The sequence below is a fragment of the Bombina bombina genome, chromosome 1 (genome assembly GCF_027579735.1).
Source record: "Bombina bombina isolate aBomBom1 chromosome 1, aBomBom1.pri, whole genome shotgun sequence".
NCBI classification, from domain to species: Eukaryota; Metazoa; Chordata; class Amphibia; order Anura; family Bombinatoridae; genus Bombina; species Bombina bombina.
Window position 1 is genome coordinate 371,050,875 of NC_069499.1, and position 24,898 is coordinate 371,075,772.

The 24,898-nt window shown below is 41.0% G+C and overlaps 1 protein-coding gene across 2 annotated transcripts in view; it reads left to right on the forward strand.

Annotated features, from left to right (window-relative positions):
* SPOPL (speckle type BTB/POZ protein like) overlaps positions 1-24,898 on the forward strand; it is a 209,784-nt gene that overhangs the window by 179,990 nt on the left and 4,896 nt on the right. The gene's annotated exons all lie outside the window — the stretch shown is intronic.

The window sequence follows — 24,898 nt, forward strand, 5'->3', positions numbered from 1 at the left end:
ATGGTGAAGGGATTATACAAGGATATCACAATTAATAATCTTAAATCCCAATGTTCGACTATCTTTGACTTGGTGGTTAGATCACCATCGTATAGTTCAAGGGCCCTCTTTTGTTCGTCCAACCTGGACTGTGATCACAACAGATGCGAGTCTTTCAGGTTGGGGATCTCTGACAGCACAAGGAGTTTGGAAATCTCAAGTGGTAAGATTACCAATCAATATTTTGGAACTCTGTGCGATTTTCAGGGCTCTTCCGATTTTGGCCTCTGTTGAAGAGAGAACCATTCATTTGTTTTCAGACAGACAATATCACAACTGTGGCATATGTCAATCATCAGGGTGGGACTCACAGTCCCCAAGCTTTGAAAGAAGTATCTCAGATGCTTGCTTGGGCGGAATCCAGCTCCTGTCTAATTTCTGTGGTTCATATCCCAGGTATAGACAATTGGGAAGCGGATTATCTCAGCCGTCAGACTTGTCATCCAGGGGAGTGGTCGCTCCATCCAGATGTGTTTTCTCATATTGTTCAGATGTGGGGTCTTCCAGAGATAGATCTGATGGCTTCCCATCTAAACAAGAAACTACCCAGGTACCTGTTCAGGTCCAGGGATCCTCAGGCGGAAGCAGTGGATGCGTTGACACTTCCTTGGTGTTGTCAACCTGCTTATATTTTCCCGCCTCTGGTTCTTCTTCCAAGAGTGATCTCCAAAATTATCATAGAGCAATCGTTTGTATTGCTGGTGACTCCAGCATGGCCTCACAGGTTTTGGTATGCGGATCTTGTTCGGATGTCCAGTTGCCAAACTTGACCACTTCCATTAAGGCCACACCTTCTGTCTCAAGGTCTGTTTTTCCATCATTATTAAATTTGATGGTATGGAAATTGAACGCCTAGTGCTTAGTCATAGAGGTTTCTCTGACTCAGTGATTAATACTATGTTACAGGCTCGTAAATCTGTTTCTAGAAAGATTTATTATCGAGTTTGGAAGATTTATATTTCATGGTGTTCTCATAAATTCTCTTGGCATTCTTTCAGAATTCGTAGAATTTTACAGTTTCTTCAGAGTGGTTTGGATAAGGGTTTGTCTTCAAGTTCCTTGAATGGATAAATCTCTGCTCTTTCTGTTTTATTTCACAGAAAGATTGCTAAACTTCCCGATATTCACTGTTTTGTACAGGCTTTGGTTCGTATCAAGCCTGTCATTAAATCAATCTCTCCTCCTTGGAGTCTTAATTTGGTTTTGAAGGATTTTCAGGCTCCTCCTTTTGAGCCTATGCATACTTTGGACATTAAACTACTTTCTTGGAAAGTGTTGTTCCTTTTGGCCATCTCTTCTGCTAGAAGAGTTTCTGATTTATCTGCGCTTTCTTTTGAATCTCCTTTTCTGATTTTCCATCAGGATAAGGCGGATTTGCGGACTTCATTTAAATTCTTACCTAAGGTTGTGAATTCTAACAATATTCCCAAGAATTCTTTGGAGAGATACTTACATTCTTTGTATGTGGTAAGAGCTTTGAAATATTATGTTGAAGCTACTAAAGATTTCAGGAAGACTTCTAGTCTATTTGTTATCTTTTCTGGTTCTAGGAAAGGTCAGAATGCTTCTGCTGTTTCCTTGGCTTCGTGGTTAAAGCTTTTGATTCATCAAGCTTATTTGGAGTCGGGTCAAGCCCCGCCTCAGAGAATTATAGCTCATTCTACTAGATCAGCCTCCTCTTCATGGGCTTTTAAGAATGAAGCTTCAGTTGATCAGATTTGCTAAGCAGCAACTTGGTCTTCTTTGCATACATTTACTAAATTCTACCGCTTTGATGTATTTGCTTCTTTAGAAGCAGTTTTTGGTAGAAATGTTCTTCAGGCAGCTGTTTCAGTTTGATTCTTCTGCTTATGATTTAAGTTCTTTTCATTTATGAGAATAAACTTCTATTTTGGGTTGTGGATTAATTTTTTTCAGCGGAAAAATGCTGTTATTTTATCCGTCCCTCTCTATTGACTCTTGCGTGGAGTTCCACATCTTGGGTATTGCTATCCCTTAAGTCTCTAGCTCTTGCCAATTACATGAAAGAAAACCTAATTTATGTAAGAACTTACCTGATAAATTCATTTGTTTCATGTTGGCAAGAGTCCATGAGGCCCACCGTTTTTTATGGTGGTTATGATTTTTTTGTATAAAGCACAATTATTTCCAAATTCCTTTGTTGATGCTTTTTACTCCTTTCTTTATCACCCACTACTTGGCTAGTGGGTGTGGTGAGGGGTGTATTTATAGGCATTTTGAGGTTTGGGAAACTTTGCCCTTCCTGGTAGGATTGTATATCCCATACGTCACTAGCTCATGGACTCTTGCCAATATGAAAGAAATTAATTTATCAGGTAAGTTCTTACATAAATTATGTTATTCCCTCTTTTAGCCCTACATAGGTATAACACAGTATTACCTGGGTTGCGCTTGCTGATTGGATGGCTAAATGCAGGCACCAATCAGCAAGCCCTATCTAGGGAGTGAACAAAAAATAGGCCAGCTCCAAAGCTTTCATTCCTGCCTTTTCAAATAAAGATAGCAAGAGAACGAAGAAAAATTGATAATAGTAATAAATTAGAAAGTTGCTTAAAATTGCATGCTCTATCTGAATGATGAAAGAATAAATTGGGCTTCAGTATCCCTTTAAGGGGCGGGTCATGACGACGTCGATGATGACACTCACCCACACTGACTACACAGATTGGATCTATATTACGTGACCGGAATAAACACAGGGAGCAATCAGTGCAGGGTATTTATGCAGGCGATACTTACAGGAATATAAGCAACATCTCATCATATCCCTATGTTAGGATTGGATATATATATATATATATATATATATATATATATATATATATTTTTTTTTTTTTTTGTACACAATTGATATGTCAACAGTAATCTTACACTCTTAGCGATAATATAACGAGGCCTCATACCATACTATCCTATGTTTCATGACTCTCAGTTCCTGTGTTATTCTGTGTAAATATACGGACTACGATACACAGTAAACGTATATATGTATAGTAATCCATCAATCCAACACTTTTGCAGATGTATAAGGGTGTGATATGCACATTGCAATACACTAAATGGTTCATAATTTGTTGAAATATGTTTGTTTATGGTTTCTATACAGGGATTCATTCTTTGATTATGCATTTTGCTAATTTATAAATGATCTACTTATTTCAACATTTTTATGCTTTAAGTTTTTTGAAAAGTGAGAGTGCAAATCCATTTTGAGACTATGGCCTCTAGTTATTAAGGTCTGGTGGATATGGCGACACTGCGGATCAGGTCCGCCAGACCTCGCTGAATAAGGAGAGCAATACGCTTGCTGTATTCAGCATTGCACCAGCAGCTCACAAGAGCTGCCAGCAGGGGGGTGTCAATCAACCCGATCGTACTCGATCGGGTTGATTTCCAGCGATGACTGTCCGCCTGCTCAGAGCAGACGGACAGGTTATGGAGCAGCGGTCTTTGTGACCGCTGCTTCATAACTGCTGTTTCCTTATGGAGCTTGATAACTAGAGGCCTATGTATGTGTGTGTGTGTGTGAGATATATATATATATATATATATATATATATATATATCTGTTTTTGTATACCAATATAGTTATATACATCTGTGAGCACTATTATATCATCACACAATCTAACCACATTGCTGAAAAGATTAGCAATGTTAAAAAGTTTGTCATTTGTAATTATGTATACGATGAATTCAATTTTTATATTTTATTTTAATATTTTTATTAACTTGTACTGCCTTGTATGCTTTACACAATGCTACAATAGTCTTTCACATGCTGCAAAATAGTGGGATGGTCACATAAGCTTTCTGAAGCACCCGACCTTCGGAAGTTAGTGTTGCTGTTGGCGTCCTCCCCATACTTCATGAAGCTTGAACCCACTACTTCAGTGAGATTCAAGAGGAGATCCAAATGTGGAATTACCTGTTACTTTGATCATTACATACGCCTTGAATTTGAAGTACTGTTTTCCTATTTTGTTCTCAAGGTTGGATGAACTGAACTCGTAAAGCTCATTGTGTTAGCCACTTTTAATCAGTGGCAACCGTGGTTGTCTTTTCACTGTATGGTTTGCGCAGAATATTTTAACTGATACTTAATAGCTTTTTAAGCATTAGAATCGGTGTGTTGCAACATCAATCACAGTGAACTATTGATTAAACCCCTCTGTTTGGAGGCAGACTTTTTAAATTCAGGGAGATTGGGCATCCAATATTTTAGACAATTGGGTCCACAATCTTCTGGTGACTGGATATTTTCTATAATTCAGTGAAGTTGGAGGCCATTTACCAGTTTGTCAGCAAACTTCTAAGAATACGCTATTCAAGAAGTTCCAGTGCATATTTACAATCAAGGTTTTTACCCCCTACTTTTCTAGCTCTTGGAGGCCTATCCTAGATCTGTGGAGTCTGGATTTCTTTCTGGTAGTGCAAAGTTTCAAGATGCAGTCTGTACTATTAGTCATTCATTGGTTTCCTTTAAGAATAATTTTTTTTATCTTTTGACCTCTGACGCTTTCTTCCATATTCTCACTGCAAAATCTCACAGAAAGTTTCTGCGGTTCACTGTTGGAAGCTGTTATTTCTACTTTGCAGTGCTTTCCTTCAGTCTTCACAAAGGACCATCCCAAAGGGTGGGCTATTGACCACCATCTTTTCCTCTTTTGTATTTTTAGTCTCCCTAAGGGTAATAGGGGTAACCAGACGTGGACCCCTAGCTCACTGTGCCTAGAGGGATATAGCTGCACCTCTACTGACAAGGCCCATGTAGGCCAAAACGTACGTCTGGGGTTAGCCATACAAATCCTTTGTTCAGAAGAGAATTTCCTGGTATTTCGTGGCTTAAGTATCCTCTTGGATGGGGTCAGACTGATATGCTACATTAAAGTTTTCTTATGTGAACAGCACAGACTAAGCATTAAGAGGCTGCACCCTGGGTGGGAACCATCCTGTAGGATGAGCTATTGAGCATCATCCGGTACCAATCGAGCTCCTCTCTTATATTATTTCACAAAGGTTTCTAGTTCCATTGGTGGCAGAACTTAGTCTCAGAGGGTTGTTCATGATTCATTATCTTGACAACATTGTTATAATAGCAAACACATTGGAGCAAGCCAATTTCTACAGAAATGTTCTTCAGTTTCTTCAGGACCACAAATGGCTTATACATTTTCAAGAGTAATTTTATTCCCACGCAGATGCTAGTGTTTATGGTTGCTCAATTCAACACATTTAAAAGTTTTTATTTCCCTACCACTAGTCCAGCTTTTGTGAAGCTACTTTTATATGTTCCAGGGTCTCTGAATGTCACAACAGATTTTTTAAGCAGGAATTGGTTGTCTGCAATATCTCAACACAAGATTGTTTCATTTAATCTCCACACATGGGGTGTTCCTGAGTTCAACCTTACAGGCTCCAACCACAATCATCAGATCTGGCAGTTTTTAGCCACTTTCCAATGCCACACACCCTGGGAGTAGATGCTCTGTTGCAAGAATGTAAATTCAATCTAATTTATGTTTTTCCTCCTGTTTCTCTCATTCCTCATCTGTTAAAAAGAATTCAGAGGGAGAAGGTGACTTTCATAGTGATTCTTCCATTTTGGCCCTTCAGATATTGGTTCCCTCTGGTTCTGAGAATGGCAGTTCTTCCTCGTTGCTCTCTTCCGTTGTAATGGGATATGTTATGTTCAGGTCTATTGATCCATCCAAATCAACAGCAGCATGGTTGGGTGCTGAGATCTCACAACTACAACAGATGATGAATATTTGAGTTCCTTTTATGCATGTGCCTTTAAGGACCAGGAATAAAACTACATCTTAAGCATACTACAGAATTTGGGATTTTTTTTTCTGCCTGCATAATCAAGCAAAATGCTTCCACAACAAATATTCAACTATCATAATTACTTGAGGTTCTTCATGAAGATATTTTTTTCCGTTTAATTTCTTTAAGGGCTCAGTGATATTTCACTCATTTATGAAATAAAATGGACTCAGTAACCCTTGATAATTCAATTCCTTTAGGCCTTGGCATTCTAGTAGAACAGCTGTATTGTCTTGGGAGGTTTACAGGATGCATCATTTGAACCTATATGTAAAGTTTTTTTGGTTTCTTACTATTTTTAGACTATCTTTCTAGTGGCTTTTGCATTAGCTAGACGTTTTAGCGTTGCATGCTCTCTGTCAAAGAACCAATCCTTGTTTTTCATCATGAAAAGGTAATCTTACAAACTGTTACTAAATTTCTTCCTAAGGTTGTCTCTGATTTCCACAAAGGTCAGGATATTATTCTACTATCCCTTTTTCTGATGAACAAAAAATAATAGGGAATATGTGTTCTCTTGACATAAAAATGGAAGAAAGATAGTCTGTTCATTACTCCTAAAATCCCAAGCAAGGGCAGGCTCCTGCAAAGTCTACTATTTGCAGCTTGATTGTTTTAAGCAATCTCCAGAGCAAATAAACAAAGGGGGTAAACATGTTCCAGATGGGCTCAGCTTGCATTCTATAAGGGCAGTTGCAACTTCCTAGGCTTTTGAGGCAGATGCTACACTTTAAGAAATTTGTCAGTCAGCAGTCTGGAAATCTCATCACATTTTGTTTCACATTATAAACTTGATGTACGCGAGCCAGCTTCTGCTAAATTTGGTTTCAAGGCTTTGCCTTCTATTCTGTCTTAAATAAAATTGTTTTTTTGCATTATCTTTTTGTATCAGTATTTTTTCCCACCCTTTCTTGGCTACTCTTCTCACTTGTATCATCAAAATGTAAGCAATATCTCTATATTGGCCCACATCTCTGGGTAATACTTACCAAGCTCCCTCCCATTTACCTGATCCACATTTGTTTGCAGGAACAGGGGATGAGATTTTATTCAAATCTCTTCATTGTTCCAAAAAAGGAAGGCACTTTCAGAACAGTTCTGGATTTAAAGACTCTGAACAAGTTTATAAGGATTCCATATTTCAGAATGGGAACTATCAAGACTTCTGCCTTTTGTTCAGCAAGGTCAGTTTATATCCACAATAGATTTAAAGGATACTTAGCTTCATATTCCAATCCACAGTGAAGATTACCAGTTTTTGAGGTATGCTTCTCTGGACAAGCACTTTCAGTTTGTTTGTCTTCCATTTGGTCTGGCTACAGCTCCAAGAATATCTACCAAGGTTCTGGGTGCCCTTTTGTCTGTAATCAGAGCTCAGGGTATTGCAGTATTTCCTTACCTGGATGATATCTTGGTTCAATCTCAGTCTTTAAAATTAGTAGAATTTTACACCAATCAACTATTGGTGTTTCTGGTTGGAGGATCAATTTTCCTAAGAATTCTTTGGTTACTCAGACATAGAAACATAGATATTGACGGCAGATAAGAGCCATAGGCCCAGCAAGTCTGCCCCACCTTACCTAACAGTATAAACTTATCTAGTTCGTAGGATAGCCCTATGCTTGTCCCATGCATTTTTAAAGTCCCCCACAGTGTTTGTTGCTACTACCTCTTGAGGAAGTTTATTCCATAAATCAATCACTCTTTCTGTAAAGAAGTGCTTCCTCAAATTACTCCTGAATCTACTACCCTTTAGCTTGAGCTCATGACCCCTTGTTCTTGAATTTTCCATTTTATGTAAAATACCCACAGCCTCAGTTTTACTAAACCCTTTAATGTACTTGAAAGTTGCTATCATATCACCTCTTTCCCTTCTCTCCTCTAAGCTATACATATTTAGGTCATTGAGCCTATCCTGGTAAGTTTTATTTTTTAGACCATGTACCATTTTGGTAGCCCTCCTTTGCACAGATTCAAGTTTGTTAATATCCTTCTGAAGATATGGCCTCCAGAACTGCACACAATACTCAAGATGAGGCCTAACTAATGATCTATAAAGTGGCATAAGAACCTTACTATTTCTGCTGCAAATACCTCTACCAATACATCCAAGCATTCTGCTAGCCTTACTCGCTGCCTTACTACATTGTTTACTAAGTTTTAAATCATCTGAAATAATAATTCCCAAGTCCTGTTCCTCGTCTGTAACAGTCAGTAAAGTGTCATTGAGTCTGTAATTAACATTTGGATTTTTCTTCCCTAAATGCATTATTTTACACTTTGCTGTGTTAAACTTTAGATCCCAGTCGTTTGTCCAATCCTCCAATTGTTGTATATCACTTCTCATTTTGTCTACCCCCCCTGGAACATCCACTCTGTTGCAAATTTTTGTATCATCTGCAAAGAGACATACTTTCCCCTGTAGCCCTTTGCTGATATCGCAGATAAATATGTTAAACAAAACAGGCCCCAGAACTGACCCCTGAGGAACACCACTAGTAACAGCCCCCTCTGCTGAATGAACTCCATTTACTAAGACACTTTGTTTTCTGTCCTTAAGCCAGCATTCCACCCAGTTCACAATTTTTGAATCTAGACCAAGGAGATATAGTTTGTGAATAAGTTTATTGTGTGGGACGGTGTCAAATGCTTTGCTGAAATCTAGATATGCTACATCAACTGCTCCTCCCTTGTCTAATACTTTTGTTACATAATCAAAGAAGTCAATTAGATTAGTCTGACATGATCTCCCTGAAGTAAAACCATGCTGATTTTGGTCCTCTAAATTGTTTGTCTTTATGTAAGTCATAATTCTTTCCTTTAAGAGGCTTTCCATTAATTTCCCTACTACTGAAGTTAAACTAACTGGCCTGTAGTTGCCAGATTCTTCTCTACTGCCCTTTTTATGAAGAGGTATTACATTTGCTATTCTCCAATCATCTGGGACAGCTCCTGTTAATAGTGACTGATTAAACAGATCAGTTAATGGGACAGTTAGCACTGAACGAAGTTCTTTTAAAACCCTTGGATGAATATTATCAGGACCCACTGCCTTTGTAACATTTATTTTTGATAATGCTAACAAAACCTCATCCTCTGTAAAAAGATTACTGTTAAGCTTGTTTCTATTTTGCATAGCATCCCTTAATGTAGACATTGTATCTTCACAATCTTTAGTGAAAACAGAACAGAAGTAATCATTGAGACAGTCTGCAATCTGCTTATCTCCTTCTATTATTCTACCATCAACTGATTTCAATTTTACTATTCCTACCTTATTTTTTCTTCTTTCACTGATATATCTAAAGAATGTTTTGTCCCCATGTTTTACTGACTGTGCTATCTTCTCTTCTGCATCAGCTTTAACCTTCCTAATTAACTGCTTAGTCTTTTTTTGTTGGAGTCTCCATATTTTCATATCATCATCTGCTTGTGTGTGTCTGTAATTTTTATAAGCTATCTTTTTTGTCTTTACAGCATGTGCTACTTCTTTGGAAAACCAAATTGGTTTCCGCTTTCTTTTACTTTTACAGACATGTCTAATACAGTGTGCGGTTGCATCTAAAATGGCACCTTTCACAAATTCCCACTGTTCTTGAACCCCTGTAATAAGATTTTTCCCCTTTAAATAGTTTTTTAGGTATTCTCCTATTAATGAAAAATCTGCCGTCCTAAAGTCTAAAACTTTTGTTTTAGTCTGGGTGTACAGTTCCTGAACATGAATACTAAACCAAACAGATTGATGATCACTGGATCCTAAGTTCTCACCTACAGACACATCTGAAACTGTATCACTGTTTGTAAGTATTAGATCTAATATAGCTTCCTTACGAGTTGGTTCCTTGACTAATTGTTCAAGTGATTCCCCTAGCAGAGATTCAAGAATATACCTGCTTCTAGCCGATCTAGCAGAAGGAATCTTCCAGTCTATATCTGGCAAATTAAAGTCCCCCAGTACTATAACCTTACCCTTCATGGTCATTTTGGTTATTTCATCTAATAACAGATTGTCCAGTTTTTCATCCTGCAATGGAGGCCTATATACAACCCCTATTCTAAAAACATTTTTATCTCCAATTTCCAAAGTCACCCAAATACTTTCCACCTCATCATTTGTTCCTACAATTTCAGTAGGGGGAGAGAGCACAAAAGAGGGGGGGAGAGAGAGAGCGCGCAAAAGAGAGGGGGAGAGAGAGAACGCAAAAGAGAGAGAGAACGCAAAAAGAGAGGGGGAGAGAGAGACAAAGGTTACTTACCTGGGTTTCCAAACAGACTGTGTCCATAAGTCTTTCTCTAACAGAGCAGAGACAGTTGAGATTGGAGTCAGCTTGTCTGACCCTTTAGTCTTTCATTCCCATTAGTGGACCTGTGTATGGAAGTAATAGGTCTCATGATTGCAGCTTCAGATGCAATTCATTTTGCTCGATTTCACATGAGGCCTCTTCAGCTTTGTATGCTGCGTCAATGGTGCAGGGATTATACTCTGCATGCTCAAAAGATATTTTTAGATCCCAGTTCAAGTCAGTCCCTAACTTGGTGGCTGGATCATTAGTTTATTACTCTCTGCAAGACTGCACATCTTTCTGGTTGGGGAGCTGTTTGGGGGTTTCTAACAACACACAGGGGGTTTTGGATCATCAGGAGGCGAGATTGCCAATCAATGTTCTTGAACTCTATGCAGTCTTCAAGGCCCTTCAAGCTTGGCCTCTGTTGAAAAGGAGTAATCTCTGTTTCCAGACAGACAAGGTCACAGCAGTAGTTTATTGTAACCATCAGGGGGGGGACTTTTCCCTGGTTCCACAGTTCCCTGGCTATGATAAAGGTATCTCAAATTCGCTCTTGGGCAGAAGCCAATTCTTGTCTATTTTCTGCAATTCACATTACAGGAGTGAACAATTGGGCTGTAGACTTTCTCAGTCGTCAGTCTTTACATCCAGGGTAGTGATCTCTTCATCATGATGTGTTCAATCATATTGTGGATCTTTGGGGTCTCATAGAAATAGATCTAATGGCCTCTCATTTGAACAAACTTCCCTGGTACTTTGCAAGGCACATGGATCCTCTGAGGTAGTAAATGCTCTAGTAGCTCCTTGGTAAATTCAGCCTGCTTATCTGTTATCTCCTCTGATTTTTCTTCCTAGAGTAATTTCCAAGATAAGCCTAGAGAAGTCATTTGTAATCTTGATTGCCCCAGCATGGCCTTGCAGGATTTGGTATGCAGATCTGGTTCAAATGTCCAATTGCCCTCCTTGGCCTCTTCTGCGGTCAGACCTTCTGTCCCAATTTCCTTTTCTCCAACATTGGTGTGTCCGGTCCACGGCGTCATCCTTACTTGTGGGAATATCTCTTCCCCAACAGGAAATGGCAAAGAGTCCCAGCAAAGCTGGCCATATAGTCCCTCCTAGGCTCCGCCCACCCCAGTCATTCTCTTTGCCGTTGCACAGGCAACATCTCCACGGAGATGGTTAAGAGTATGTGGTGTTTAGTTGTAGTTTTTTATTCTACTTTCAAGAGTTTGTTATTTTAAAATAGTGCTGGTATCTACTATTTTCTCTGAAACAGAAAAAGATGAAGAATTCTGTTTGTGAGAGGAAGATGATTTTAGCAGACAGTAACTAAAATCGTTTGCTGTTTCCACATAGGACTGTTGAGATGAAGTAACTTCAGTTGGGGGAAACAGTTAGCAGACTTTTCTGCTTATGGTATGACTAGCCATATTTCTAACAAGACTGTGTAATGCTGGAAGGCTGTCATTTCCCCTCATGGGGACCGGTAAGCCATTTTCTTAGTCTCAAACAGAATAAAGGGCTTAATATGAGCTATAAAACTGGTAGACACTTTTATGGGCAAAATCGATTGCTTTATTTGGGCATTTTAAACATGTTTATGCTGGTAATTCACACTTATAAACTTGGGGAACGTTTTTTAACGTCAGGCACTGTGTTAGACACCTTTTCCAGTCAGGAAGGGCCTTCCCAGTTGTAGGCTGAGCCTCATTTTCGCGCCATTACTGCGCAGTTACTTTTGAGAGCAAGACATGCAGATGCATGTGTGAGGATCTGAAAGTAGTTGGAAAAGTTCCTAGAAGGCTTCATTTGGTATCGTATTCCCCCCTGGATTTGGTAAAGTCGCAGCAAAGGCTGTAGCTGGGACTGTAGAGGGGTTAAAACTGTAACCGGCTCCGGTTTCGTTATTTAGGGTTAAAGCTCTGAAAATTGGTGTGCAATACTTTGAATGCTTTAAGACACTGTGGTGAAATTTTGGTAAATTTTGAACAATTCCTTCATACTTTTTCACATATTCAGTAATAAAGTGTGCTCTGTTCAAAATTTAAAGAGACAGTACCGGTTTTGTTTTAAAACGGTTTTTGTGCTTTATTGACAAGTTTAAGCCTGTTTAACATGTCTGTACCTTCAGATAAGCTATGTTCTATATGTATGAAAGTCAATGTGTCTCCCCCTTCAAAATTGTGTGATAATTGTGCCATAGCATCCAAACAAAGTAAGGACAGTACTGCCACAGATAATGAAGTTGCCCAAGATGATTCATCAGATGAAGGGAGTAGACATGGTTCTACATCATCTCCTTTTGTGTCTATACCAGTTTTGCCCACGCAGGAGGCCCCTAGTACTTCTAGCGCGCCAATGCTTATTACTATGCAACAATTGACGGCAGTAATGGATAACTCCATAGCAAATATTTTATCCAAAATGCCTGCATATCAGAGAAAGCGTGATTGCTCTGTCTTAAACACTGAAGAGCAGGAGGGCGCTGATGATAATTGCTCTGTCATACCCTCACACCAATCTGAAGGGGCCATGAGGGAGGTTTTGTCAGATGGGGAAATTTCAGATTCAGGAAAAATTTCTCAACAGGCTGAACCTGATGTTGTGACATTTAAATTTAAATTAGAGCATTTCCGCGCACTGCTTAAGGAGGTGTTATCTACTCTGGATGATTGTGACAACCTAGTCATTCCAGAAAAATTATGCAAGATGGACAAGTTCCGGTGCACCCCGACGCTTTTCCTATACCCAAGCGGGTGGCGGACATAGTGAATAAGGAGTGGGAGAAGCCCGGCATACCTTTTGTTCCCCCTCCTATATTTAAGAAATTATTTCCTATGGTCGACCCCAGAAAGGACTTATGGCAGACAGTCCCTAAGGTCGAGGGGGCAGTTTCTACTCTAAACAAGCGCACTACTATTCCTATCGAGGATAATTGTGCTTTCAAAGATCCTATGGATAAAAAATTGGAGGGTTTGCTTAAAAAGATTTTTGTACAGCAAGGTTACCTTCTGCAACCCATTTCGTGCATTGTTCCTGTCACTACAGCAGCGTGGTTCTGGTTCGAGAAACTAGAAAAGTCGCTCAGTAGAGAGACTCCATATGAGGAGGTTATGGACAGAGTTCACGCACTTAAGTTGGCTAATTCTTTTATTTTAGATGCCGCTTTGCAATTAGCTAGATTAGCGGCGAAAAATTCAGGGTTTGCAATTGTGGCGCGCAGAGCGCTTTGGCTAAAGTCTTGGTCAGCGGATGTATCATCCAAGACAAAATTGCTTAATATACCCTTCATGGGTAAAACTCTCTTTGGGCCAGAATTGAAAGAGATTATCTCAGACATCACTGGGGGAAAGGGCCACGCCCTCCCACAAGATAGGCCTTTCAAAGCCAAGAATAAGTCTAATTTTCGTTCCTTTCGTAATTTCAGGAACGGACCGGCCTCTAATTCTGCATCCTCTAAGCAAGAGGGTTATGCTTCACAGACCAAACCAGCCTGGAAACCGATGCAAGGCTGGAACAAGGGTAAGCAGGCCAAGAAGCCTGCTGCTGCTGCTAACAAAACAGCATGAAGGAGTAGCCCCCGATCCGGGACCGGATCTAGTGGGGGGCAGACTCTCTCTCTTTGCTCAGGCTTGGGCAAGAGATGTTCAGGATCCCTGGACGCTAGAAATAGTTTCTCAGGGTTATCTTCTGGAATTCATGGAACTACCCCCAAGGGGAAGGTTTCACATGTCTCACTTATCCTCAAACCAAATAAAGAGACAGGCATTCTTACATTGTGTAGAAGACCTGTTAAAAATGGGAGTGATACACCCAGTTCCAATGGCGGAACAAGGAATGGGATTTTACTCAAATCTGTTCGTAGTTCCCAAAAAAGAGGGAACCTTCAGACCAATTCTGGATTTAAAAATCCTAAACAAATTTCTCAGAGTACCATTGTTCAAAATGGAAACCATTAGAACGATTCTACCTACAATCCAGGAAGGTCAATTTATGACTACCGTGGATCTAAAGGATGCGTACCTACATATTCCTATCCGCAAAGAACATCATCAGTTCCTAAGGTTCGCCTTTCTGGACAAACATTACCAGTTTGTGGCCCTCCCATTCGGGTTAGCCACTGCTCCAAGGATTTTCACAAAGGTACTCGGGTCCCTTCTAGCGGTTCTAAGACCGAGGGGCATTGCAGTAGTACCATACTTGGACGACATTCTAATACAAGCGTCGTCCCTTTCAAAGGCAAAGGCTCATACAGACATCGTTCTGGCCTTTCTCAGATCTCACGGATGGAAGGTGAACATAGAAAAAAGTTCTCTGTCTCCGTCGACAAGAGTTCCCTTCTTGGGAACAATAATAGATTCTTTAGAAATGAGGATTTCTTCTGTTATGTGCGATCAGTCCACGGGTCATCATTACTTCTGGGATATAACTCCTCCCCAACAGGAAATGCAAGAGGATTCACCCAGCAGAGCTGATATAGCTCCTCCCCTCTACGTCAGTCCCAGTCATTCTCTTGCACCCAACGACTAGATAGGATGTGTGAGAGGACTATGGTGATTATACTTAGTTTTTATGACTTCAATCAAAAGTTTGTTATTTTACAATAGCACCGGAGCGTGTTATTACTTCTCTGGCAGAGTTTGAAGAAGAATCTACCAGAGTTTATTACTATGATTTTAACCGGAGTAGTTAAGATCATATTGCTGTTCTCGGCCATCTGAGGGAGGTAAAGGCTTCAGATCAGGGGACAGCGGGCAGATGAATCTGCATTGAGGTATGTAGCAGTTTTTATTTTCTGAATGGAATTGATGAAAAAATCCTGCTATACCGTTATAATGACATGTATGTATACACTTCAGTATTCTGGGAATGGTTTTTCACCGGAACTACTCTGTTAAAGGTCACTAATCCTTTTAATAAATATTGTCATGTTAAACGTTTTTGCTGGAATGTAGAATCGTTTACATTGCTGAGGTACTGAGTAAATAAATGTTTGGGCATTATTTTCCACTTGGCAGTTGTCTGCTTTAAATTGTGACAGTTTCGTTTCTCCTCACTGCTGTGTGTGAGAGGGAGGGGCCGTTTTGGCGCTCTTTTGCTACGCATCAAAAAATTCCAGTCAGCTACTATTATATTTCCTGCATGATCCGGTTCACTGACAGATCTCAGGGGTCTTCAAACTTCTTTGAAGGGAGGTACATTCTCTCAGCAGAGCTGTGAGAATTTTTATTGACTGTGAATAAAAACGTTACTCTATAATTTTTTATGTCAAATTTAGTTATTTACTAATGGGAACAAACCTTTGCTAAAAGTTGTGTTATTTTAAACTTGATGCTATAACTGTTTCAGTTCATTATCTCAACTGTCATTTAATCGTTAAAGTACCTCTTTGAGGCACAGTACGTTTTTGCTAAAAAAGATTATAACCAGGTTGCAAGTTATTGCTAGTGTGTTAAACATGTCTGACTCAGAGAATATCTGTGTCATTTGTTCCAATGCCAAGGTGGAGCCCAATAGAAATTTATGTACTAACTGTATTGATGCTACTTTAAATAAAAGTCAATTTGTACAATGTGAACAAATTTCACCAAACTGCGAGGGAAGAGTTATGCCGACTAACTCGCCTCACGCGGCAGTACCTGCATCTCCCGCCCGGGAGGTGAGTGATATTATGGCGCCTAATACATCTGGGCGGCCATTACAGATAACATTACATGATATGGCTACTGTTATGACTGAAGTTTTGTCTAAATTACCAGAACTAAGAGGCAAGCGTGATCACTCTGGGGTGAGAACAGAGTGCGCTGACAATACTAGGGCCATGTCTGATACTGCGTCACAGCTTGCAGAGCATGAGGACGGAGAGCTTCATTCTGTGGGTGACGGTTCTGATCCAAACAGATTGGATTCAGATATTTCAAATTTTAAATTTAAATTGGAGAACCTCCGTGCATTACTAGGGGAGGTCTTAGCAGCTCTCAATGATTGTAACACCGTTGCAATACCAGAGAAAATGTGTAGGTTGGATAAATACTTTGCGGTACCGGCGAGTACTGACGTTTTTCCTATACCTAAGAGATTAACTGAAATTGTTACTAAGGAGTGGGATAGACCCGGTGTGCCGTTCTCACCCCCTCCAATATTTAGAAAGATGTTTCCAATAGACGCCACTACTCGGGACTTATGGCAAACGGTCCCTAAGGTGGAGGGAGCAGTTTCTACTTTAGCTAAGCGTACCACTATCCCGGTGGAGGATAGCTGTGCTTTTTCAGATCCAATGGATAAAAAATTAGAGGGTTACCTTAAGAAAATGTTTGTTCAACAAGGTTTTATATTGCAACCCCTTGCATGTATCGCGCCGATTACGGCTGCGGCAGCATTTTGGATTGAGTCTCTGGAAGAGAACCTTAGTTCGTCTACGCTAGACGACATTATGGACAGGCTTAGAGTCCTTAAACTAGCCAATTCATTCATTTCGGAGGCCGTAGTACATTTAACTAAACTTACGGCTAAGAACTCTGGATTCGCCATACAGGCACGTAGAGCACTGTGGCTAAAATCCTGGTCAGCTGATGTTACTTCTAAGTCTAAATTACTTAATATACCTTTCAAGGGGCAGTCTTTATTTGGGCCCGGGTTGAAAGAAATTATCGCTGACATTACAGGAGGTAAGGGCCACGCCCTACCTCAAGACAAAGCCAAAGCTAAGGCTAGACAGTCTAATTTTCGTTCCTTTCGGAATTTCAAACCTGGAGCAGCGTCAACCTCCACTGCACCAAAACAGGAAGGAGCTGTTGCTCGTTACAGACAAGGCTGGAAACCTAACCAGTCCTGGAATAAGGGCAAACAGACCAGGAAACCTGCTGCTGCCCCAAAGACAGCATGAACCGAGAGCCCCCGATCCGGGACCGGATCTAGTGGGGGGCAGACTTTCTCCCTTCGCTCAGGCCTGGGCAAGAGATGTTCAGGATCCCTGGGCGCTGGAGATCATATCTCAGGGATACCTTCTAGACTTCAAATTATCTCCCCCAAAAGGGAGATTTCATCTGTCAAGGTTGTCAACAAACCAGATAAAGAAAGAAGCGTTTCTACGCTGTGTACAAGATCTGTTATTAATGGGAGTGATCCATCCAGTTCCGCGGTCGGAACAAGGACAAGGGTTCTACTCAAACCTGTTTGTGGTTCCCAAAAAAGAGGGAACTTTCAGGCCAATCTTAGATTTAAAGATTCTAAACAAATTCCTAAGAGTTCCATCGTTCAAAATGGAAACTATTCGGACAATCTTACCTATGATCCAAAAGGGTCAGTACATGACCACAGTGGATTTAAAAGATGCTTACCTTCACATACCGATTCACAAAGATCATCAACGGTATCTACGGTTTGCCTTCCTAGACAGGCACTACCAGTTTGTAGCTCTTCCATTCGGATTGGCTACGGCCCCAAGAATCTTCACAAAGGTTCTGGGCGCCCTTCTGGCGGTACTAAGACCGCGAGGAATTTCGGTAGCTCCGTACCTAGACGACATTCTAATACAAGCTTCAAGCTTTCAAACTGCCAAGTCTCATACAGAGTTAGTTCTGGCATTTCTAAGGTCGCATGGATGGAAAGTGAACGAAAAGAAAAGTTCTCTTTTTCCTCTCACAAGAGTTCCATTCTTGGGGACTCTTATAGATTCTGTAGAAATGAAGATTTACCTGACAGAAGACAGGTTAACAAGGCTTCAGGATGCATGCCGTGTCCTTCATTCCATTCAACACCCGTCAGTGGCTCAATGCATGGAGGTGATCGGCTTAATGGTAGCGGCAATGGACATAGTACCTTTTGCACGCCTACACCTCAGACCGCTGCAATTGTGCATGCTAAGTCAGTGGAATGGGGATTACTCAGATTTGTCCCCTACCCTGAATCTGAATCAAGAGACCAGAAATTCTCTTCTATGGTGGCTTTATCGGCCACACCTGTCCAGGGGGATGCCATTCAGCAGGCCAGACTGGACAATCGTAACAACAGACGCCAGCCTACTAGGTTGGGGCGCTGTCTGGAATTCTCTGAAGACTCAGGGATTATGGAATCAGGAGGAGAGTCTCCTTCCAATAAACATTCTGGAATTGAGGGCAGTTCTCAATGCCCTTCTAGCTTGGCCCCAATTAACAACTCAGGGGTTCATCAGGTTTCAGTCGGACAATATCACGACTGTAGCTTACATCAACCATCAGGGAGGGACAAGAAGCTCCCTAGCAATGATGGAAGTATCAAAGATAATTCGCTGGGCAGAGTCTCACTCTTGCCACCTGTCAGCAATCCACATCCCGGGAGTGGAGAACTGGGAGGCGGATTTCTTGAGTCGCCAGACTTTTCATCCGGGAGAGTGGGAACTTCATCCGGAGATTTTTGCCCAAATACTTCGACGTTGGGGCAAACCAGAGATAGATCTCATGGCGTCTCGCCAGAACGCCAAACTTCCTCACTACGGGTCCAGATCCAGGGATCCGGAAGCGGTTCTGATAGATGCTTTGACAGCACCTTGGAACTTCGGGATGGCTTATGTGTTTCCACCCTTCCCGCTGCTTCCTCGATTGATTGCGAAAATCAAACAAGAGAGAGCATCTGTGATTCTAATAGCGCCTGCATGGCCACGCAGGACTTGGTATGCAGATCTAGTGGACATGTCATCCTGTCCGCCTTGGTCTCTACCTCTGAGACAGGACCTTCTGATACAGGGTCCATTCAAACATCAAAATCTAACTTCTCTGAAACTGACTGCTTGGAAATTGAACGCTTGATTTTATCAAAGCGTGGTTTTTCTGAGTCGGTTATTGATACCCTGATCCAGGCTAGGAAGCCTGTTACCAGAAAGATTTACCATAAAATATGGCGCAAATACCTATACTGGTGCGAATCCAAACGTTACTCCTGGAGTAAGGTTAGGATCCCTAGGATATTGTCCTTTCTACAAGAAGGTCTAGAAAAGGGTTTATCGGCTAGTTCATTAAAGGGACAGATTTCAGCTCTGTCCATCTTGTTGCACAGGCGTCTGTCAGAAAATCCAGACGTCCAGGCTTTTTGTCAAGCTTTAGCTAGGATCAAGCCTGTGTTTAAAGCCGTTGCTCCGCCATGGAGTTTAAACTTAGTTCTTAACGTTTTACAAGGTGTTCCATTTGAACCCCTTCATTCCATTGATATAAAATTGTTATCGTGGAAAGTTCTATTTTTAATGGCTATTTCCTCGGCTCGAAGAGTCTCTGAGTTATCAGCCCTACATTGTGATTCTCCTTATCTGATCTTTCACTCAGACAAGGTAGTTCTGCGTACTAAACCTGGGTTCTTACCTAAGGTAGTTACTAACAGGAATATCAATCAAGAGATTGTTGTTCCATCCTTGTGTCCAAATCCTTCTTCAAAGAAGGAACGTCTTCTACACAATCTGGATGTAGTTCGTGCCCTCAAGTTCTACTTGCAGGCAACTAAAAATTTTCGCCAAACTTCTTCCTTGTTTGTCGTTTATTCTGGACAGAGGAGAGGTCAAAAAGCTTCTGCTACCTCTCTCTCTTTCTGGCTTCGTAGCATAATACGTTTAGCCTATGAGACTGCTGGACAGCAGCCTCCTGAAAGAATTACAGCCCACTCCACTAGAGCTGTGGCTTCCACTTGGGCCTTTAAGAATGAGGCCTCTGTTGAACAGATTTGCAAGGCTGCAACTTGGTCTTCGCTTCATACTTTTTCCAAATTTTACAAATTTGACACTTTTGCTTCTTCGGAGGCTATTTTTGGGAGAAAGGTTCTTCAGGCAGTGGTTCCTTCTATATAATGAGCCTGCCTATCCCTCCCGTCATCCGTGTACTTTTGCTTTGGTATTGGTATCCCAGAAGTAATGATGACCCGTGGACTGATCGCACATAACAGAAGAAAACATAATTTATGCTTACCTGATAAATTCCTTTCTTCTGTTGTGCGATCAGTCCACGGCCCGCCCTGTTTTTTAAGGCAGGTAAATATTTTTTAAATTATACTCCAGTCACCACTTCACCCTTGGTTACTCCTTTCTCGTTGATTCTTGGTCGAATGACTGGGACTGACGTAGAGGGGAGGAGCTATATCAGCTCTGCTGGGTGAATCCTCTTGCATTTCCTGTTGGGGAGGAGTTATATCCCAGAAGTAATGATGACCCGTGGACTGATCGCACAACAGAAGAAAGGAATTTATCAGGTAAGCATAAATTATGTTTTTTCTGACAGATGTCAGAAAGTCAAAACTTCGAAGCGCTTGTCAAGTTCTTTATTCTGTTCCACTTCCTTCCATAGCTCAGTGCATGGAAGTAGTAGGGTTGATGGTTGCAGCAATGGACATAGTTCCTTTTGCGCGAATTCATCTAAGACCATTACAACTGTGCATGCTGAAACAGTGGAATCGGGACTATACAGACTTGTCTCCAGTGATTCAAGTAGATCAGAAGACCAGAGATTCACTCCGTTGGTGGCTAACCCTGGACCACCTATCCCAGGGAATGAGCTTCCGCAGACCAGAGTGGGTCATCGTCACGACCGACGCCAGTCTAGTGGGCTGGGGCGCGGTCTGGGAATCCCTGAAAGCTCAGGGACTATGGTCTCGGGAAGAGTCTCTTCTCCCGATAAACATTCTGGAACTAAGAGCGATATTCAATGCTCTCAGGGCTTGGCCTCAGCTAGCAAAGGCCAGATTCATAAGATTCCAATCAGACAACATGACGACTGTTGCTTATATCAATCATCAGGGGGGAACAAGGAGTTCCCTGGCGATGAAAGAAGTGACCAAAATAATACAATGGGCGGAGGATCACTCCTGCCACCTATCTGCGATCCACATCCCAGGTGTGGAAAACTGGGAAGCGGATTATCTGAGTCGTCAGACATTCTATCCGGGGGAGTGGGAACTCCACCCGGAGATCTTTGCCCAATTAACTCAATTATGGGGCATTCCAGACATGGATCTGATGGCGTCTCGTCAGAACTTCAAGGTTCCTTGCTACGGGTCCAGATCCAGGGATCCCAAGGCGACTAGTGGATGCACTAGTAGCGCCTTGGTCCTTCAACCTAGCTTATGTGTTTCCACCGTTTCCTCTCATTCCCAGGCTGGTAGCCAGGATCAAGCAGGAGAGGGCCTCGGTGATCTTGATAGCTCCTGCGTGGCCATGCAGGACTTGGTATGCAGACCTGGTGAATATGTCATCGGCTCCACCATGGAAGCTACCTTTGAGACAGGACCTTCTTGTACAGGGTCCATTCGAACATCCAAATCTATTCTCCCTCCAGCTGACGGCTTGGAAATTGAACGCTTCATTCTATCAAAGCGTGGGTTTTCAGATTCTGTGATAGATACTTTGGTTCAAGCCAGAAAACCGGTAACTAGAAAAATTTACCATAAAATATGGAAAAGATATATCTGCTGGTGTGAATCCAAGGGATTTCCATGGAATAAGATCAAAATTCCTAAGATCCTTTCCTTTCTACAAGAAGGTTTGGATAAAGGATTATCAGCGAGTTCTCTAAAGGGACAGATTTCTGCTTTATCTGTCTTACTACACAAACGACTGGCAGCTGTGCCAGATGTTCAAGCATTTGTTCAGGCTCTGGTTAGGATCAAGCCTGTTTACAGACCTTTGACTCCTCCATGGAGTTTAAATCTAGTTCTTTCAGTTCTCCAAGGGGTTCCGTTTGAACCTTTACATTCCATAGATATTAAGTTGTTATCTTGGAAAGTTTTGTTCTTGGTTGCTATTTCTTCTGCTAGAAGAGTTTCTGAGCTATCTGCTCTGCAGTGTACTCCGCCCTATCTGGTGTTCCATTCAGATAAGGTTGTTTTACGTACTAAGCCTGGTTTTCTTCCAAAGGTTGTTTCCAACAAAAATATTAACCAGGAGATAGTTGTACCTTCTTTGTGTCCGAATCCAGTTTCAAAGAAGGAATGTTTGCTACACAATTTAGATGTAGTCCGTGCTCTAAAATTCTATTTAGAAGCTACAAAAGAGTTCAGACAAACATCTTCTCTGTTTGTCGTCTATTCTGGTAAAAGGAGAGGTCAAAAAGCGACTTCTACCTCTCTTTCCTTTTGGCTTAAAAGCATCATCCGATTGGCTTACGAGACTGCCGGACGGCAGCCTCCTGAAAGAATCACAGCTCACTTTACTAGGGCTGTGGTTTCCACATGGGCCTTCAAGAACGAGGCTTCTGTTGATCAGATATGTAAGGCAGCGACTTGGTCTTCACTGCACACTTTTGCCAAATTTTACAAATTTGATACTTTTGCTTCTTCTGAGGCTATTTTTGGGAGAAAGGTTTTGCAAGCCGTGGTGCCTTCTGTTTAGGTAACCTGATTTGCTCCCTCCCTTCATCCGTGTCCTAAAGCTTTGGTATTGGTTCCCACAAGTAAGGATGACGCCGTGGACCGGACACACCAATGTTGGAGAAAACAGAATTTATGCTTACCTGATAAATTACTTTCTCCAACGGTGTGTCCAGTCCACGGCCCGCCCTGTTTTTTTAATCAGGTTTGATGAATTATTTTCTCTAACTACAGTCACCACGGCACCCTATGGTTTCTCCTATTTTTTCCTCCTGTCCGTCGGTCGAATGACTGGGGTGGGCGGAGCCTAGGAGGGACTATATGGCCAGCTTTGCTGGGACTCTTTGCTATTTCCTGTTGGGGAAGAGAGATTCCCACAAGTAAGGATGACTCCGTGGACCGGACACACCGTTGGAGAAAGTAATTTATCAGGTAAGCATAAATTCAGTTTTTTCCCATCCGAAACTCAAGTCTCTAAACATGATTGCATGGTTATTGATTGCTTAGTTCTGAGACTTAGGGTTTTCTCATATTCTGTGATTTAAACTCTGATTCAGGTTCGTAAACCTGTTTCTAGAAAGATTTATCACAAGGTTTTGAAAACTTTAATTTCTTGGTGTTTTTTCCTGGTATTCTTTTAGAATTCGTATAAAATAGATCACAAAATAGAATACCCTAAATCCGGTAGTTTCTGCAGCTCCCAATGTGTGATTTTCCCAATAATCACACTAAAAGAAAATTAAAGGATTCTTTAGTTTTTGCAGAATGGTTTAGATGAGGGTTTATCTGCCAGTTTCTTTCAGTGTTGTTTCACAGAAAGATTGCTAGTCTTCCTGATGATCGTTGTTTTGTTCACACTTTGGTCCAAATTAAACCTGTTATCTAGCCTGTTTCTCCTCCTTTGAATCTTAACCTAGTTTTAAGGGTTTTGCAGGCTTCTCCTTTTGAGCCTATGCATAAATTAGACATTAAGCTACTTTCTCGGAAAGTCTTATTTCTTTTGGCTTTATCCTCTGCTAGAAGAGTTTCTTAAATGTCTGCTCTTTCTTTTGAGCCTCCTTTTGATTTCTCATCAAGATAAGGACATAATTTCGTTTTTTGCTTAAAGGGCCAGTAAACATAGAAAATAATGTTATATAATAATGCACATAGTGCAGAATTATATAACATTATATTACATTATATTAGTGCTAGCTTCATATAACCTAATATTGCCTGGGAATTTTACTGAGCAGGTCTGTTTTTTACACTTGACGCATCTGGCCAGCTGTCTAGTCACAGCGGGAGCGAGCTGTACTGAGTGTAATGGTGCGGTAGACAGCTGTCCAGATGCGCTCATTGTCAAAAACAGACCCGCTCAGTAGAGCACAGAGAGCCGGTCTGGAAAACCCTATTTTTTTACTAAAAGTTCTCAGGCAATATTAGGTTATATGAAGCTAGCACTAATACAATGTTATATAATTCTGCACTATGTGCAGAATTATATAACATTATTTTCTATGTTTACTGGCCCTTTAAGGTTGTTTCTTCAGAAAACATTGGTAGATGGATTGTTCCTTCGTTGTGTTCTAATCCTAAGAATAATTCTGAAAAATCTTTGCTTTCTCTGGATATTGTAAGGGCATTTAAATATTATGTTGATGCTATTTTAAGGATTTTAGACTTGTTTGTTCTTTTCTCTGGGCCTAGTAAAAGGTCAGAAGGCCTCTGCTATTTCTTTAGCCTCTTGGTCAAAACTTTTGATTCAAAGAGCTTATTTGGAGGCAGGTCAGCCTCCACCGCAGCGGGTTACAGCTCATTCTACTAGGTCGGTTGCCACTTATTGGGCTTTTAAGAGGCTTCATTTGATCAAATTTGCAAGGCAGCTACTTGGTCTTCTTTGCATACTTTTACTAAATTCTACCATTTTGATGTTTTTGCTTACTCTGAAGTAGAAAGGTTCTTCAGGCAGTTGTCTCATTTGATTGTCTCAGTTTGATGATTATGTCCCTCCCTTTATGTTATTACTTGTGGACTCTACAGCTTAGGTATTCGTTCCCATGAGTAATGGGTCGTGGACACTCACCACCTATATGAAAGAAAGAAACCATAGTTTATGCTTACCTGATAAATTAATGTCTTTCATGGTGATAAGAGTGCACAAGATTCCACCCTTTGTTTTTTTGAGGTAATTTTTTTTTTCTTTTTCAGCACATCTTTTTTTTCCTGCTCCTTTTTTGGCTCTTATTCCTTTTTCTTACCTCATGTTAGACTAAGCTATGTGTGAGGTTGGAGGTGTTTTATTGAGCTCTTGTGGTTTGGGAATCTTTGCCTCCTCCTAGTGGTAGAGAAGAGTAATGCCCATGAGTAATGGATTGTGGACTCTCAAAAGAATGAAAGAAATTAATTTATCAGGAAAGCAT